Raw genomic sequence first — 15,303 nt, 5'->3', positions numbered from 1 at the left:
TAGTGGCACTTACCTCAGCCTTAGAACTGGGAAAAGGAAAAAGAATAAATGTGTATACAGATAGCAAGTATGCTTATCTAATCCTACATGCCCACACTGCAATATGGAAAGAAAGGGAGTTCCTATCCTCTGGGGGAACCCCCATTAAATACCACAAGGAAATTATGGAGTTATTGCACGCAGTGCAAAAACCCAAGGAGGTGGCAGTCTTATACTGCCAAAGCCATCAGAAAGGAGAAGGAGAAAAGGCAGAAGCAAACCATTGAGCAGATGCTGAGGCCAAAATTGCTGCTAGGCAGAACCTCCCGTTATAAAATACCTACGGAAGGACCCTTGGTATGGAACAACCCCCTCCAAGCAGTTAAGCACCAGTATTCCCCGACCGAAACAGAATGGGGACTTTCACAGGGGCATAGTTTTCTCCCCTCAGGGCAGTTAACGACAGAAGAAGGAAAGGTACTTATACCTGAAGCCAGCCAGTGGAAAATACTTAAAACCTCCCACCAGACTTTTCATGTGGGTATTGAAAACACTCATCAAATGGCCAAATCCCTATTTACAGGGCCAAGTCTCCTCCGGACCACCTGACAGGTAGTCAAAGCCCGTGATATGTGCCAAAGGAATAATCCCTTGGTCCACTGTAAGACCCTCTGGGGGAACAAAGAATAGGGCACTGTCCTGGAGAGGACTGGCAGTTAGACTTCACCATATGCCTAAGTCAAAGGGATTTCAATATTTGTTGGTCTGTGTTGATACCTTTACAAATTGGATAGAAGCTTTCCCCTGCAAGATAGAGAAGCCTCAGGAAGTGGTTAAGGTCCTACTTCATGAAGTAATTCCTAGATTTGGGCTTCCCCAAAGTTTACAGAGTGACAATGGTCCAGCTTTTAAAGCCACAATAACTCAGGGAATTTCCAGGGTGCTAGGGATACAATATCACCTTCACTGCACCTGGAGGCCACAATCCTCAGGGAAGGTCGAGAAGGCAAATAATACAATCAAGAGGCACTTAAGGAAACTAACACAAGACACTCATCTCCCATGCCCGACTCTTTCGCCCATGGCCTTATTGAGAATCTGAAATTCTCCTTGCAAAATGGGGCTCAGTCCATATGAAATGCTGTATGGACGACCTTTTCTCACAAATGACCTCCCACTTGATCAGGAAATGACCAACTTGGTCAAAGATATAACTTCTTTGGCAAAATATCTACAAAACCTTAAAAACCTACCTGAAGGATGTCACAGAGAAAAGGGAACAGAGTTATTTCAACCAGGAGATCTAGTATTGGTCAAATCTCTCCCCTCTGCCTCACCATCTATGGATTATTTGTGGGAAGGACCGTACTCGATAATCCTCTCTAACCCCACTGCAGTTACGGTGGCAAGAGTGGAATCTTGGATTCACCACACCTGGGTTAAACTTTGGACACTCCCTGAGGAACCGTCAGCTCAGGAGTCCCAAGATCAGCCACACCAGCCTCGACACACCTGTGAACCATTGGAGGACTCGCATCTCCTATTTCAGAAGGAAACATCCCAGACTAAAAAGGCTCCTACTGCTGATCCTGAAGAAAAACCTCTTCCTCCTTAAAAAGATACGTGAAAAGCTATGTAATCTTTATATTTAACACTTCTCCTTGCCCCGTTAATGGAATCCTTTTACTATTTCATTATATTATTAAGCAGCACACTAACCATACTCTTTGCGATAGGACTATACACTGTGGCTCCTGCTGGGATGAAAATCCTAATCACATCAAAATCTATCCTTACTCTACAATCCCAAATAGACTCTTTGGCAGCAGTGACTCTCCAAAACCGCCCAGGCCTAGACCTCCTCACTGCTGAGAAAGGAGGACTCTGCACCTTCTGAGGGGAAGAGTTGTTTTTACACTAACCAGTCAGGGATAGTACGAGATGCTACCTGGCGTTTACAGGAAAAGGCTTCTGAAATCAGATAACGTCTTCAAACTCTTATACCAACCTCTGGAGTTGGACAACATGGCTTCTCCCCTTTCTAGGTCCCGTGGCAGCCATCTTGCTATTACTTGCCTTCAGGCCCTGCATTTTCAACCTCCTTGTCAAATTTGTTTCCTCTAGGGTTGAAGCCATCAAGCTACAGTTGGTCTTACAAATGGAACCCCAAATGAGCTCAATTAACAACTTCTACCGAGGACCCCTGGACCAACCCACTGGCCTAAAGAGTTCCCTTCTGGAGGACACTACAACTGCAGGGCCCCTTATTCACCCCTAAACAGCAGGAAGATGGTCATTGCCCAATTCTCAACAGCAGTTGGGGTGTCCTGTTTAGAGGGGGGATTGAGAGGTGAAGCCAGCTGGACTTCCTGGGTCGAGTGGGGACTTGGAGAATGGTTCTGTCTAGCCAAAGGTTTGTAAATGCACCAATCAGCACTCTGTGTCTAGCCAATGGTTTGTAAACGCACCAATTAGCACTCTGTAAAAATGCACCAATCAGTGCTCTGTATCTAGTTAAAGGTTTGTAAATACACCAGTCAGCACTCTGCAAAAACACACCAATCAGGGCTCTGTGTCTAGCTAACGGTTTGTAAACGCACCAATCAGCACTCTGTAAAAACAGACGAATCAGCACTCTGTAAAATGCACCAATTAGCGCTCTGTAAAATGGACCAATTAGCAGGATGTGGGCAGAGCCAAAAAGGGGAATAAAAGCTGGCCACCCCAGCCAGCAGCGGCAACCTGCTGTGGTCCTCTTCCAGGCTGTGGAGGCTTTGTTCTTTCACTCTTCACAATAAATCTTGCTGCTGCTCACCCTTCGGGTCCACACTACCTTTATGAGCTGTAACACCATGAGCGTCTGCGGCTTCATTCCTGAAGTCAGCGAGACCACAAACCCACTGGAAGGAAGAAGCTCTGGACACATCTGAACATCTAAAGGAACAAACTCCGGACACTGTAACACTCACTGCAAGGGTCTGTGGCTTCATTCTTGAAGTCAGGGAGACCAAGGACCCACTGGAAGGAATAAATTCCAGACACAAGGTGATGCCCCCTCAGCATACTCCATTTCCTGGGGCCCCCTTTTTGTGGTTTCTGTCACCAGAGAGACAGGTTTTCTCCTTAGGTTTTATGTGCCCATGCTGTGGAGGCAGAAACAGTATTGCTTTGCAACTGAGGCTGACCTTGGGGCAGAGGTCGAAAAGAAAAATGAGAAAAAAAGAAAAAAGAAAGACAAGAAGGGGAATCCTCCTGCACTCTCAGGCTCCCAGGGCTCCCTTTTCCTGGCTTTCTGGCTTGAGGGAGTAGGTTGCAGGCAGAGTTTTTGCTGTCCATGCCTTCTGTGTAGTCCTAAGCCTTTGGCTCATTCTTGGGTCAAAGCCAGGAGATAAAAAAGGAAAAAATGAGTAAACTCAATACTATATTGGTCATTCCTCAAGTTTCAACTTCTTTCCTCAAATTTCTCTTGTTTGCTCTTTGGAGTTCACAGGTAGTTACTTTTCCTATACTGTCCAGAGCTTTTAGCTGTAATCAGGGCAAGACGTAGGCTATCAGGGGCTTCCTCCGTTTGAGCTGGCACATGGAGTTCAAGTTATGGTCTTGAATCGGCCTTCAACCCATCCACACTTTCCAGTACACAATAGTTCCCCTAGTTCCTTCCTCTCCAGTTTAACCTTCCAACATGATCAACCCGTCCATTAACGTCTAGGCACTCGACTTATCTGCTCAGTTTCCTGGACTTGGCTGCCTTCTTCCTCCTGAGATGGTGGTTCTTCAGAAGCATTCCCCAGATAACAAACCTTTCTTGGCTTGTTCCTAGGACCACTCACACCTGTGAAAGGGTACAATGATGCCTGCAAATAGGCACTGCCCTGCTTCATGGATGCCACTGTCTCCTGGTCCTGGCTAGGTCCAGCTCCACAGCACTTTCCTGAACCTTTTTTGTATCCCAGCTGTGCCCAGCTTGCGTCATACTGAGAGGTCATCAAAGACAAGACAAGACAGGGTTAGAGCTGGGGGAACTAACTCAGATATAGAGTGGCCATGGGGTAGGAGACCAACAGGCAAGTCTTGATTTTGGTGGCAGTGTCGGGGACAGGGGTTCCCATGGGCAGGCTTTCCCCTGGCAGCTTCCTATTGTCCTATTGTGTATAGAGAAGAGGGAGAGGACTGACAGGGGACCTAGAATCAGCCTCCATGTAATTTCATTTTAAAAATCTCTGTGGTGACAAAAGTCCTTCTTTTGAAGGAATATTTGATTTGTCAAAATAGTCAAAAGTCATCTAGAATGAAGCCAATTCTGGTCAATGAGATGAGTTATCAGGTTGGTGATACTAACATTGATTCCAAATGGGGCGAGAGTGCAAAGGAAAATGGACTTATGTAGCCTATAACTTACTTTAGAAGACAGTTCAAAAAGAAGGTTCAAATATATCTTGAGAAATGCTAGTATTGCCTTCCAAGGTAACTCCTGTGGATGAGACAGCACTCACACTGTCCTTGGCTGTATTAGCTTCCAACGTGATAAGCCAGTCCATTAACTTCTAGGCACTTTTTCCTGGACTTGCTAGAATGTCTCCTTCTGTCAAGGCATCTTTTCAAACTGATTACCCAGTGAAGGAGTATCAGTTAGGAAATGGGTTTGACTGCAAGTAACAAATCTCTGAAACACAGTGTCTTCAACCAATTAAAGGTTTGTTTTTCTTCACTTAACTGACCGGCCCTAGCTGTAAAGGTTATTGGAAAATGTTTTTCAGCTGTGTCTCATTACCTCTCATCCCAAACAAATTGAGGATTTTTTCTCTGGGTTTTTTTTTTTTTTTTTTTTTTTTTTTGGTAAGAAAGAAGGGGAGAATGGACATTGGGTTGATGGAGTACTAGAATCTCTATCAAGCAAATCTCTGGTAAATAAAAATTGAATCTAAGTCTCCAGATCTGCTGGAATCACAGAGGGAAAGATTGGTTAATGCTCGAAGATCAAGGTTGTCAACAGAAAATGATGGGATGCTGGAATGTTTCTGCTGTTTTACTAACAGCTCTTTCTTGTCCCCTGGTTACCACTGAACATGGTGCCAATCCATGTTGGGCCCAAGATTACTTTGGCTTTGGCCATCAGTGAAAATTAGAAATTCAGCTCCATTGCCAAGGTCATTAAAATTCATTTGAGTTCATGATTTTTGAGACCCTGGGCCACTACCTAAGTTTAAAAGGTCCTCATGAGGATGGTTGAAAGGAAGGAACGTTCAGTGAGCTGTTGATCATTCAGAATGAAGTATTGATACTCACTTCTTTATCTCCCAGATAATTCTTAGGGTTAAATAATCTATTCATCTATCCATCCATCCACGCATCCATCCATCCATCCATCCACCCACCTACTCATCCACTCAATTATCCACCCACCCACCCTTCTTTGCATCTACTTCTTGCCATTTGTTGAGTACCTACTGTCAACCAGGTTTCACTCTAGGCAAGAAAAAAAAAAACAAAAAAAAACTCACAGATGAGCAAAAAAGGCATGTTCTTTATTTCTGAGGACCTCAAAGTATATGACACCAGAAAATGACTTTGCCTGGCACACAGGGGTCGAATATACAATTTGCGTGCAGGTGCCTTAACCTCTCTCTTCCATAACTCAGGGTGAATGATTTAGGTCGCATCTGCCCCTCCACTCTCTTTTGTTTATTTGTTTAGACAGAGAGAAAAAGAGAAATACAGAGGGAGAGAAACAGCCTTTCTCTATCATATGAAACCTCTAAATCTTAAAATCCAAGCCGAGGCTGGTGCTTTCTCACTGCACTGAAAATGACCAGAGTGAAAGAAAACCCTCGGTCTCAAAATCCCTTCCTGTTTTGCACCAAGTTTGGACTTTATTTTTGTTTCACATTTTCCTTTGTTTTTTCCCCAGTTTCTCTGTTGTTTTCTCAGGAAGGAGAAATCTCCTTCCCTTTGCAGCCCAGCACAGTAGAATTTGTACCCAAACATCCTCATTGGATGGACAAAACATTCCACCGGGACATAACGGAACTTGTTGAATGCCTGTGAGAGGTGAGAGAGCCTATGTGAGACGAACAGAGTTCCCTAGAGGCCTGGATGAAGCCTGCAGTAACTTCTGTTGATGTATGGCTGTTTTTTTCCCGGAGGAACTTGCATTTCTGTTTTTTTTTTTTCTTCTTTCTTCCTTTTATGAATTTAAAAGGTAACTTTAGACCCACATGGGTGAAATTCTATAGTAATCTGAGAACAAAATGATGACAAATGGCATTAAAATTGTACCTACCTTCTGTCTGGAAAACAATTTTCTGGTTTATTATTGATTTTTTTCTATATTGTCCATACCTCTAATCATTGGCACTGATCAGGCTGAAGAAATGAGTCTTCTGGGGCTCAGGAAGACCCAGGACAGTCTATAAGGAGGAATTCAACTCTGCCTACAAGATATTAGCAGGAGGAGCAGAGAAATGGTTTGGGGGGATTTATAATGAAAGCTGGTGTTTTAAGCACTTTAGTGTGGGCCAGACACCATTTTAAGAGTTTTGTAAATGTGAACTGTTTACTCCTCACAACAACGCTATGAGATAATTTTTATTATTGTTCAGGTTTTATAGGCAAGAAAATTGAGGTACAGAGAAGCGGGAAATATGCCCACATCACACTGCTATGAGGGCACTGTGGCTCCAGAAGCTTCATCTTGAATCACAATATCATAACGAAGACATTCGAGGGAAAGAGAGAAAGGGTAAGTACTCATATGCCTGAAACTCTGAAATCTTCAAGCTGTTTCATTTGGTACATTAATTCAACATATATTTATTGAGCAGCTACAAAGTTCCAGGTACTGTGCAATTTAAAACATAATGTATTTATAGGGAATCTGAGGCCCAGGAAGGTCAACACATTGGGAGCTGCCCGCCATTGAAAAGAGAGTTTGTTACTCACAGTTCCAAGAGGAGGGGCCACGCCATGCCACGGGGGTGGAGGGTAGAGGCACAGTGAAGCACCAGGTCCATCTGAGGGCAGGAGGAGAGGGTAAGCCCAGGGCAGGAGCCCGCACAGCGGCTTCTGCAGGAAGGTGAGGCAAGGCAGGGTGCACAGGCTCCGTACCGTCTTGTTCTGAATAATTTCCGTAGCTCTGGGCAGAAGAGCTCCCCCCAGTTGTCTGGAACCTGGCCCCAGGGTGACTGGTGCAGGCGGATAGTGGCCCACGTGTGAGATCCCATTAATGGAGGTGGTTGAGGTGTGGGCTCTCTGGATTGGTTGGTTTGTATTTGAAAAGTGCACTCCTGGGTGAGCTGTTTGCTATCTCTAGAACTGGCTAATCCTGGAAGAGGCAGTCCCTCCAGGATCAGCAAGGCTGCAGATGATAAAGCCTGAAATACAGAAAATGAAAAGTATGCTTAATACCCTATGTTCTAAATGGTAGAAGACAGCAGGGAGCAAGGTGAGTAACAGGAAAGTGTGTGTGTGTGTGTGTGTGTGTGTGTGTGTGTGTGTGTGTGTGTGTGTAGACCAAGCAAATCACTGGAAAACATGTCATTGTAAATCTAATTGTTAGTCTATTGCATTATTAATTTATTATATCATGACATTTGAACAAATGACTTATCTGTAGTAATCTGGCAACAACCCAGTAGGTGTGGAATGTGGAGTCTAATACTATGCTCAGAAACCCTGGATACCAGAGAAACCACCTGGAGCCTCATTTACCTGAGGACCTGCTGAGCTAGACCTCCTGGGAGCATGGTGAGGAGACTTTGGGTTGTGAGCAGCGATCCAGGACACTGGACTCTTAAAGAAGGAGGTGAAAGTTGCTTCTCACCTATGTGGGGAATGTCTGGACAATGACAGCCCTCATCCTGAGGAGGGAAAGAACCTCACCATTGGTGGTCTTGGTTCCGATCGGTGTATCATAGCAGCAGGACCCCCAGGAAGTAGGGGTCTGACATCAAGCAACAGGCAGGGGGATAGTATGGTGGACCATCTGGGTGAAGACAGGGCTTCCATGAGCTGAGGGATCAGGAAACTTCCTGAGATGAGCATGGGAGAGGAGGGGAGAGGCAAGGTGTTCAAGAAGGAAAAGTGAAGGAAAAATAATGGTCCAGGCTTGGAGAATTTTCCCCAATTTCCTCAGAAAAAGGGATGTCATCTGGAGAAGCATGTGCCCTTTTGGAAGACAGAAAAGACAGTTGTGACCCTGGTAGGGAGACAGCTCGCCATGGCCTTGTCAAAGAGTCAGTTATTGTGGGTGATATGGTTTGGCTCTGTGTCTCTACCCAAATCTCATGTTGAATTATAATCCCCAGTGTTGGAGGAGGAGTCTGGTGGGAGGTGACTGGATCATGGGAGTGGTTTTTTTTTTTTTTTTTTTTTTGAGACGGAGTCTCACTCTATCGCCCAGGCTGGAGTGCAGTGGCTGGATCTCAGCTCACTGCCAACTCCGCCTCCTGGGTTCACGCCATTCACTTGCCTCAGCCTCCCGAGTAGCGGGACTACAGGCACCTACCACCATGCCTGGGTTATTTTTTGGTATTTTTAGTAGAGACGGGGTTTCATCGTGTGAGCCAGGATAGTCTCGATCTCCTGACCTCGTGATCCACCCGCCTTGCCCTCCCAAAGTGCTGGGATTACAGGCGTGAGCCACTGCGCCCGGCCTCATGGGGGTAGTTTTTAATGGTTTAGCATCATCCCCCTAGAGCTGTCTCGTGATAGAATCCTCATGAGATCTGGTTGTTTCAAAGTATGTAGCACCAAACCCTTCACTCTCTCCCTCCTCTTCCGTCATATGAAGATGTGCCTGGTTCCCCTTCACCTTCTGCTATGATTGTAAGTTTCCTGAGGCCCTGCCCACCATTCTTCCTGTACACTCTGTGGAACTGTGAGTCAATTAAACCTCTTTTTTCATAAATTTACCTAATCTCAGGTAGGTCCTTAGAGCAATGCAAGAACGGACTAACACCGTGAAGCATGGGAAACACCTCCAGGTGTGCATAAGAGCTACATGGTGGTATAATGGATTGCAACACAGACAACAGTTGCAGACAAAAGCCCCAGTACATTTTCTGTGTCCCTGAAAAAGTTTAGCCACTTAAATCAGTTTTGGTAACCACGCCAACACTTAGTGGCTAAATCTCGTGATTTGATGGAATGACTAGGAGTTTCTTCTGTTTTAAGTTGCTGGGGCACTGGGATAAGTTGAAATCCCAAATGGTCTCAACCACATGCTGGCAGTTGTTACTGCCCATAAGCTGGGAGCTCAGCTGGAACTGTCAGCTGGTGGTTTCAATTCTCCACATGAGCTTTTCCCTGTGGCTTCTTGGGCTTCCTCACAGCATGGCGGCTGGGTGCTTGGGCTTCCTCACAGCACGGTTGCTGGGTTCCTAGAAAGAGCATTTCAAAAGGCAAAAGTCAGTGCTGCACATCTCTTAAGTCTCAATCTTGGAAATTACGTAGTATCACTTCTGTGCTAACCTTTTGGTTAAATAAGCCACTGGGCCAGTCCGGATTGAAGAGGAAGGAAAAGAAACTTTAGCTTTTGATGAGAGACTGGTGAGGTCACAGTGCACCAGAGCACTTGAAAGCCTGTGACCTTTACCTGCTCAGCAGAGCACAGGTATTGCATTCATAGATATTTGCCAGTCTTGAAGGAGTAGCTGCTGGCAACACACAGGGCATTTCAAGCTTGCAGGACCTTGACCTTACACGCTCCTAGAAAACTAAAGGCTTCCTTTTATGGGGACAGTACAGGTGATTCATTGATTTTTGCTTTAATGGTGAAAGCAACCAAGCAACCACTTCAGCCCTACTCTGTAATTTACAAACTTCAGTGAACCTAATGTTGTTTTTTGAATGGAACAGGTTAACAGGTTGAGCTACTGTTCAGAGAGGTGGGGAGTGTGTGTGTGTGTGTGTGTGTGTGTGTGTGTCTCCGTGTGTATGCAGTCCTGCATGGTGCATGGTGCATGGTGCATGGTGCAGTGAGGCCTATTCCAGGTTGCAGGCACCTCTGCCGAAGGCACATACTGACCCAGCTACGTGAAGGCTGTCTCAAGGCTGCTTCAACACTTGGGAGTGTTACTGAGAATGCAGTCCAGATTACTGAGGAGGCAAAACAGACACCACAGGCACAAATGTCCTAAGGAATCCTACTACGGGAGGACCCCTCAGGACCTCACACGGGGCCTGCTCACCCTTGTTTTAGTTATAAGTGTGGCTATTCCGTTTCCCACCCATGACGGGTTAGAAACAGCAGGTGAAGTGCGATCGGTGGCAGAAGATGCAGTCTGAGTGAGTGTGTGCAAGGCCATCATGATGCTTCCAGTTGGTGGACAGAGTCCACGGCTCAGAGCTGTGTTCCACCCTCCCACCCTCGAGCCAGCCACAGGCATGAGAAATCTGTTGTTCTCTCTCCTGAAAGGGACGCCCTACAGCAGTCAGGATTAAGGCCTGTGACTGAATGACCTCAGAACACAGTTCAACTTGTTCCTTGGGCAGGTTTTTTTAAATTAGAAATTTTAAAAATAATACTATTCAGAGTAGTTTTAATGATTTGGGATGAATTTTATTTTTCAGGAACAATCTTTAACCAAAAAGTGAAGTTTCCACCTGATGCAGTTTGGACATCTGTCACCTCCAAATCTCATGTGGAAATGTGGTCCCTGGTGTTGGAGGTGGGGCCTGGTGAGAGGTGTCTGTGTCACGGGAGGATCCTTAGTGAATGGCTTGGTGCCATCCCCGAGGTAATGAGCGAGTTCTCACTCTATCAGTTACCTGGAGATCTGATATTTTTAAAGAGGCTGGCATCTCTGTCTTGCTCTCTCTCATAGCCATGTGACATGCCTAGTCTCCCTCTGCCTTCTGCTATGAGGTAAAGCTTCCTGAGGCCTCCCCAGAAGCAGAGGCCAGAGCCATGCTTGTACAGCCTGCAGAACCGTGAGCCAAATAAGCCTCTTTTATTATAAATTACCCAGTCTCAGGTATTTGGTTACAACCATGCAAAACAGACTAACGCACCCCCCATGTGCTGTAGTGACCTAATTCCTACTGAGGATGGACACACAGATGGACAGACATTGCTTCATTTTAAGTCTACATTTTTGAAACAGTTTTTGTTTCTTAAGTTTATTAAGTAAGCATGACTGAATCACTGGCCACAAGGTTGAACTCGGTCTCCAGCCACCATCCCTCTCTGTAGGTTGGGCTGACACCATGTGACTCAAAGCCCCAATCTTCACTCATGGTTGGCCTTTCTGGCATGGCCAGCCGCAGCCTGAGCCATCTCCTTAACTTAAACTATCCAGGGGCCCCCAGATCATCTCATTAGCATAAACTATCAGGTCCCACCATAAGTAACAAAGACAAAGTATCACTGGGGAAATTCCAAGGATTTAGAGGCTTCCTCCCAGTAACTGGGGACAAGACAAAGGCTGTCCAAATTTATCACACAGGAATGGCTATACTATATTCACTGTGAACATGGAATGATTCTGAAATTCATGTATTATTTTCACATTTCCACACCACTGAAAGTGGGACCGAGTTTACAATTGCTGTTGCCCTTGTGATATGAAGGGGCATAGCTGTCATCCTCTCAGCTACACATCAGAACTTGGAAAATGGGAATCAATCTCAGAAGAAAACACTGAGCACATCACTAAGGCTCTTGCTGATACAGAGACCATACCATATGGAAAAGCAGGAACAGCAACACTGCTAAACCCAAACCTCATTCAAAAGTGTTGCACTCTGAAGGAGGGTGAAGGAGTTTTACGAACACCTTAACTAATTTTTTCCTTACAGCCTCCCTTTTACGTAGGTACAAACCTTTTCTTCCCGTAGTGGTACATAATGTAATATGTAGCTTATTGATGGTATGTACTATGCAATGAAATATGGAGTTTCATAATGGCTTTTTTCTCTTAGTGTTATGACTATCTTTCCACATCAAAATGCTTCATGTTTCTCATAAGATATAATTTTATTGCATTGCTATATTATTTAACATGATTTATTTAACCAGTTCCCTACTACTGGATATGTGTGTTCTTCTCCTTTCCACATTGTAACCAAGGCTGAGACACACGTGGTTGTGTTGTTGCTTGCAACTTGTCCAGTTGCTTCTTTAAGATAAACTCCTAGAAGTGTAACTTGTGGATCCCACCGTGTCTGCATCTTAAAAACATGCTGCACGTTCCCTTTCAGAAAAGTCATACCTCTCCACTCTCTCCAGCGATAGTTGGACACTGGCTGCCACACCCAGGCCCACTCTGTGTTTTCTGTCTTTGTTATCTGTCAGTCCCCTGCAATACTTACCTCTTCTGTTCTACTCCCAAGGATCTTGTTTCAGTGTGAATTTCTTTGATTATTAGTGAGGTTGACTATCTTAAAAATATGCTATTGGCCATTTGTACTCTTTTGTAATAAACCGCTTATGTGTGTTCATTGTACTTTCTTTCTTGAGTTGTCTTTTTTCTCATATGTATTATAATATTTCCCAGGTTTTGGATTGCCTTTTCATTTTGGCTTAACTACCTTTTCATTAACACGTTGTCATGTCACATCCAGACAAAAGACAAAACAGACTGGGTGACAGCTCAGAGGGAGCTGCCAGACGGCCACCAGTGCCCCCTCGGGGGAGGCAGCAGGCTGGGTAGTGGCTGCCCAGGGGCGGGGCTGCCAAGCCTGCCCTGGACCTGAGCTCCTCAGCTCCTGGGTGTTTCCGCGTCCCATATGGGTCATTGGCAGTTCCATTGTGCTGAATTCATGAGTCTGAGGCTCCCAACCTGGCGAGGACTCTGCAACGTGGCCTTGCTACATGTAACCCCGGCTCACAGGGTGGAGGTGCTTTGTACATCTGAGCGCATCCACGCTTGCATAAAACTGGGAAACACGTCCTCAGTAAGAAACAGAGGAACAAAACCATGGCCACAGGCCGAGGTCTTCCAGGAGGCCCCTGATGAAGCTGGAATCCCATGAGCTGGCGTTCTTTTGACCCTGCTGTTTATCAGCAGGGTCCTTTCCCTTATAAGGGGAATTCTCTCTCTGTACCTCAGGGCATCTAAGCCTCCACACCGGACGCTTCATTAGAAAGCAGTGAGCAAGCAATAAGCCCCTTGACAGGACAGTTCTTTGTTGCTGAGAAATCGCTTTTGGCTACCTGTCTAAATCACTGGGATAAACATCAGGAAACCTTTGAAAGGGGCCAAGAGAGGCCGGGGCACATTGAACCGCAGCACCTACTCCCTTATCAACGAAGTCAGACACGGGTCATGGCATTCGTTACAGCCGACTTCGAAGGAAGCTCTGCTCCATTTCTCAAAATGGATGATATTCTTGTATTTTGAGATGTCTACTTTCTTTTTCTTTTTTTTTTTTTTTTTTTTTTTTTTTTTTTTTTTTTTTTTTTTTTTTTCTGAGACGGAGTCTCGCTCTGTCACCCAAGCTGGAGTGCAGTGGCCGGATCTCAGCTCACTGCAAGCTCCGCCTCCCGGGTTCACGCCATTCTCCTGCCTCAGCCTCCCGAGTAGCTGGGACTACAGGCGCCCGCCACCTCGCCCGGCTAGTTTTTTGTATTTTTAGTAGAGACGGGGTTTCACCGTGTTAGCCAGGATGGTCTCGATCTCCTGACCTTGTGATCCGCCTGCCTCGGCCTCCCAAAGTGCTGGGATTACAGGCTTGAGCCACCGCGCCCGGCCTTGAGATGTCTACTTTCAATAAAACAAAGTCGTAATATTTGTCAGAGGAAAGTAAGGGAAAGGAGGCTGGTATTTATTAAAGGCCCGCCGTGCTCCAGACCCTGTGCTCAGCGTTTTCCAACGTGCAGATTCAGTCGTGGTGAGCGGCGTATACGGCTGAGACCTGCATTTAATTAATAAGAGACTATTATAAACATCACATAGGATGTCAGAAACAATTAGAAAAGATGTTCTCCTTAAGGCCTCGTGCTTCAAAGGAGAAAGAAAAATTAAAGACACTGAAAATGGTGCAGCTTTTCCTAATCATTCAAATCAAATCATACTTTTGCTTCCTTTATCTGCACACACACGCACACTCACACACACAAACACACACACAGAGCCATGCGTTGCTTCATGATGGGGTTATGTTCTGAGAAAAGTGAAGTTAGGCAATCTCACCATTGTGTGAACATCACAGAGTGCACTTAACACACACCGAGATGGTACAGTCTACCACACACCCAGGCTATGGTGTAGCCTATTGCTGCTAGGCTACAAACTAGTACAGCATGTAATTTTATTGAATACTGTAGGCAATTGCAATGCAATGGTAAGCATTTATGTGTCTAAACATAGGAAAGGTATGGTAAAAATATGGCAGTATCTTATGGGACCACCATTGTATATCCAGCCCGTTGTTGACTGCAATGTGGTTGTGTGGTGCGAGATTGTATTGTATATAGCATGAGGGTCTTATGGAGTGAAGTCAAATATGTTATATGCATATATTTATAATATATATTTAATATAAAATATATGTTATATAGGATATATTTACATACATATAATACATATATATTTGACTTTATTTCATGAGACCCAAATGCTCTGCTTCATTTTGCTGGATCTAGCCCTTTAAGATAGTGTGGAGGATGACAAAATTTTGGAAGGGAAGGACACTTCTAATTAAAGCTCCTTTTTAATTTCTTACCAGGGCAAAGCAGAAAGAGTGTCACTGGAACAGAAACCATCTCTGCTCTTGGAGAGGTGGCACAAAGCTACAGTATCACCACAAGCTCTGCCCTGGGCCAGCCCACATCGATGCTGGCGGCAACATGGCCCAGGCATTGACCAATGAGACCGAGGCTGGTGTTGTGGGTGGGAGTGGGTCAGGGTGCTGGGCACCCCTGCTGGGCCCTTCACTGACCCTTTTGTTATATCAGGGGTAGGCCTGGGTTGAGATGAGGTGGGGGAACAATTGAGAGCTTTGGGACACAAAGCTGTTTAATAACTAGCACAGAAGTACTTCAAATTTCTTTTTTTTAAATTATTATTATACTTTAAGTTCTAGGGTACATGTGCATAACGTGCAGGTTTGTTACATATGTATACTTGTCCCATGTTGGTGTGCTGCACCCATTAACTCGTCAGCACCCATCAATTCATCATTTATATTATGTATAACTCCCAGTGCAATCCCTCCCCCCTCCCCCCTCCCCATGATAGGCCCTGGTGTGTGATGTTCCCCTTCCTGAGTCCAAGTGATCTCATTGTTCAGTTCCCACCTATGAGTGAGAACATGCGGTGTTTGGTTTTCTGTTCTTGTGATAGTTTGCTAAGAATGATGATTTCCAGCTGCATCCATGTCCCT

Source organism: Rhinopithecus roxellana, chromosome 4, assembly GCF_007565055.1.
Source record: "Rhinopithecus roxellana isolate Shanxi Qingling chromosome 4, ASM756505v1, whole genome shotgun sequence".
Lineage (NCBI taxonomy): Eukaryota > Metazoa > Chordata > Mammalia > Primates > Cercopithecidae > Rhinopithecus > Rhinopithecus roxellana.
The sequence above is the reverse complement of the archived record's forward strand: the minus strand, read 5'-3'. Positions refer to the sequence as shown.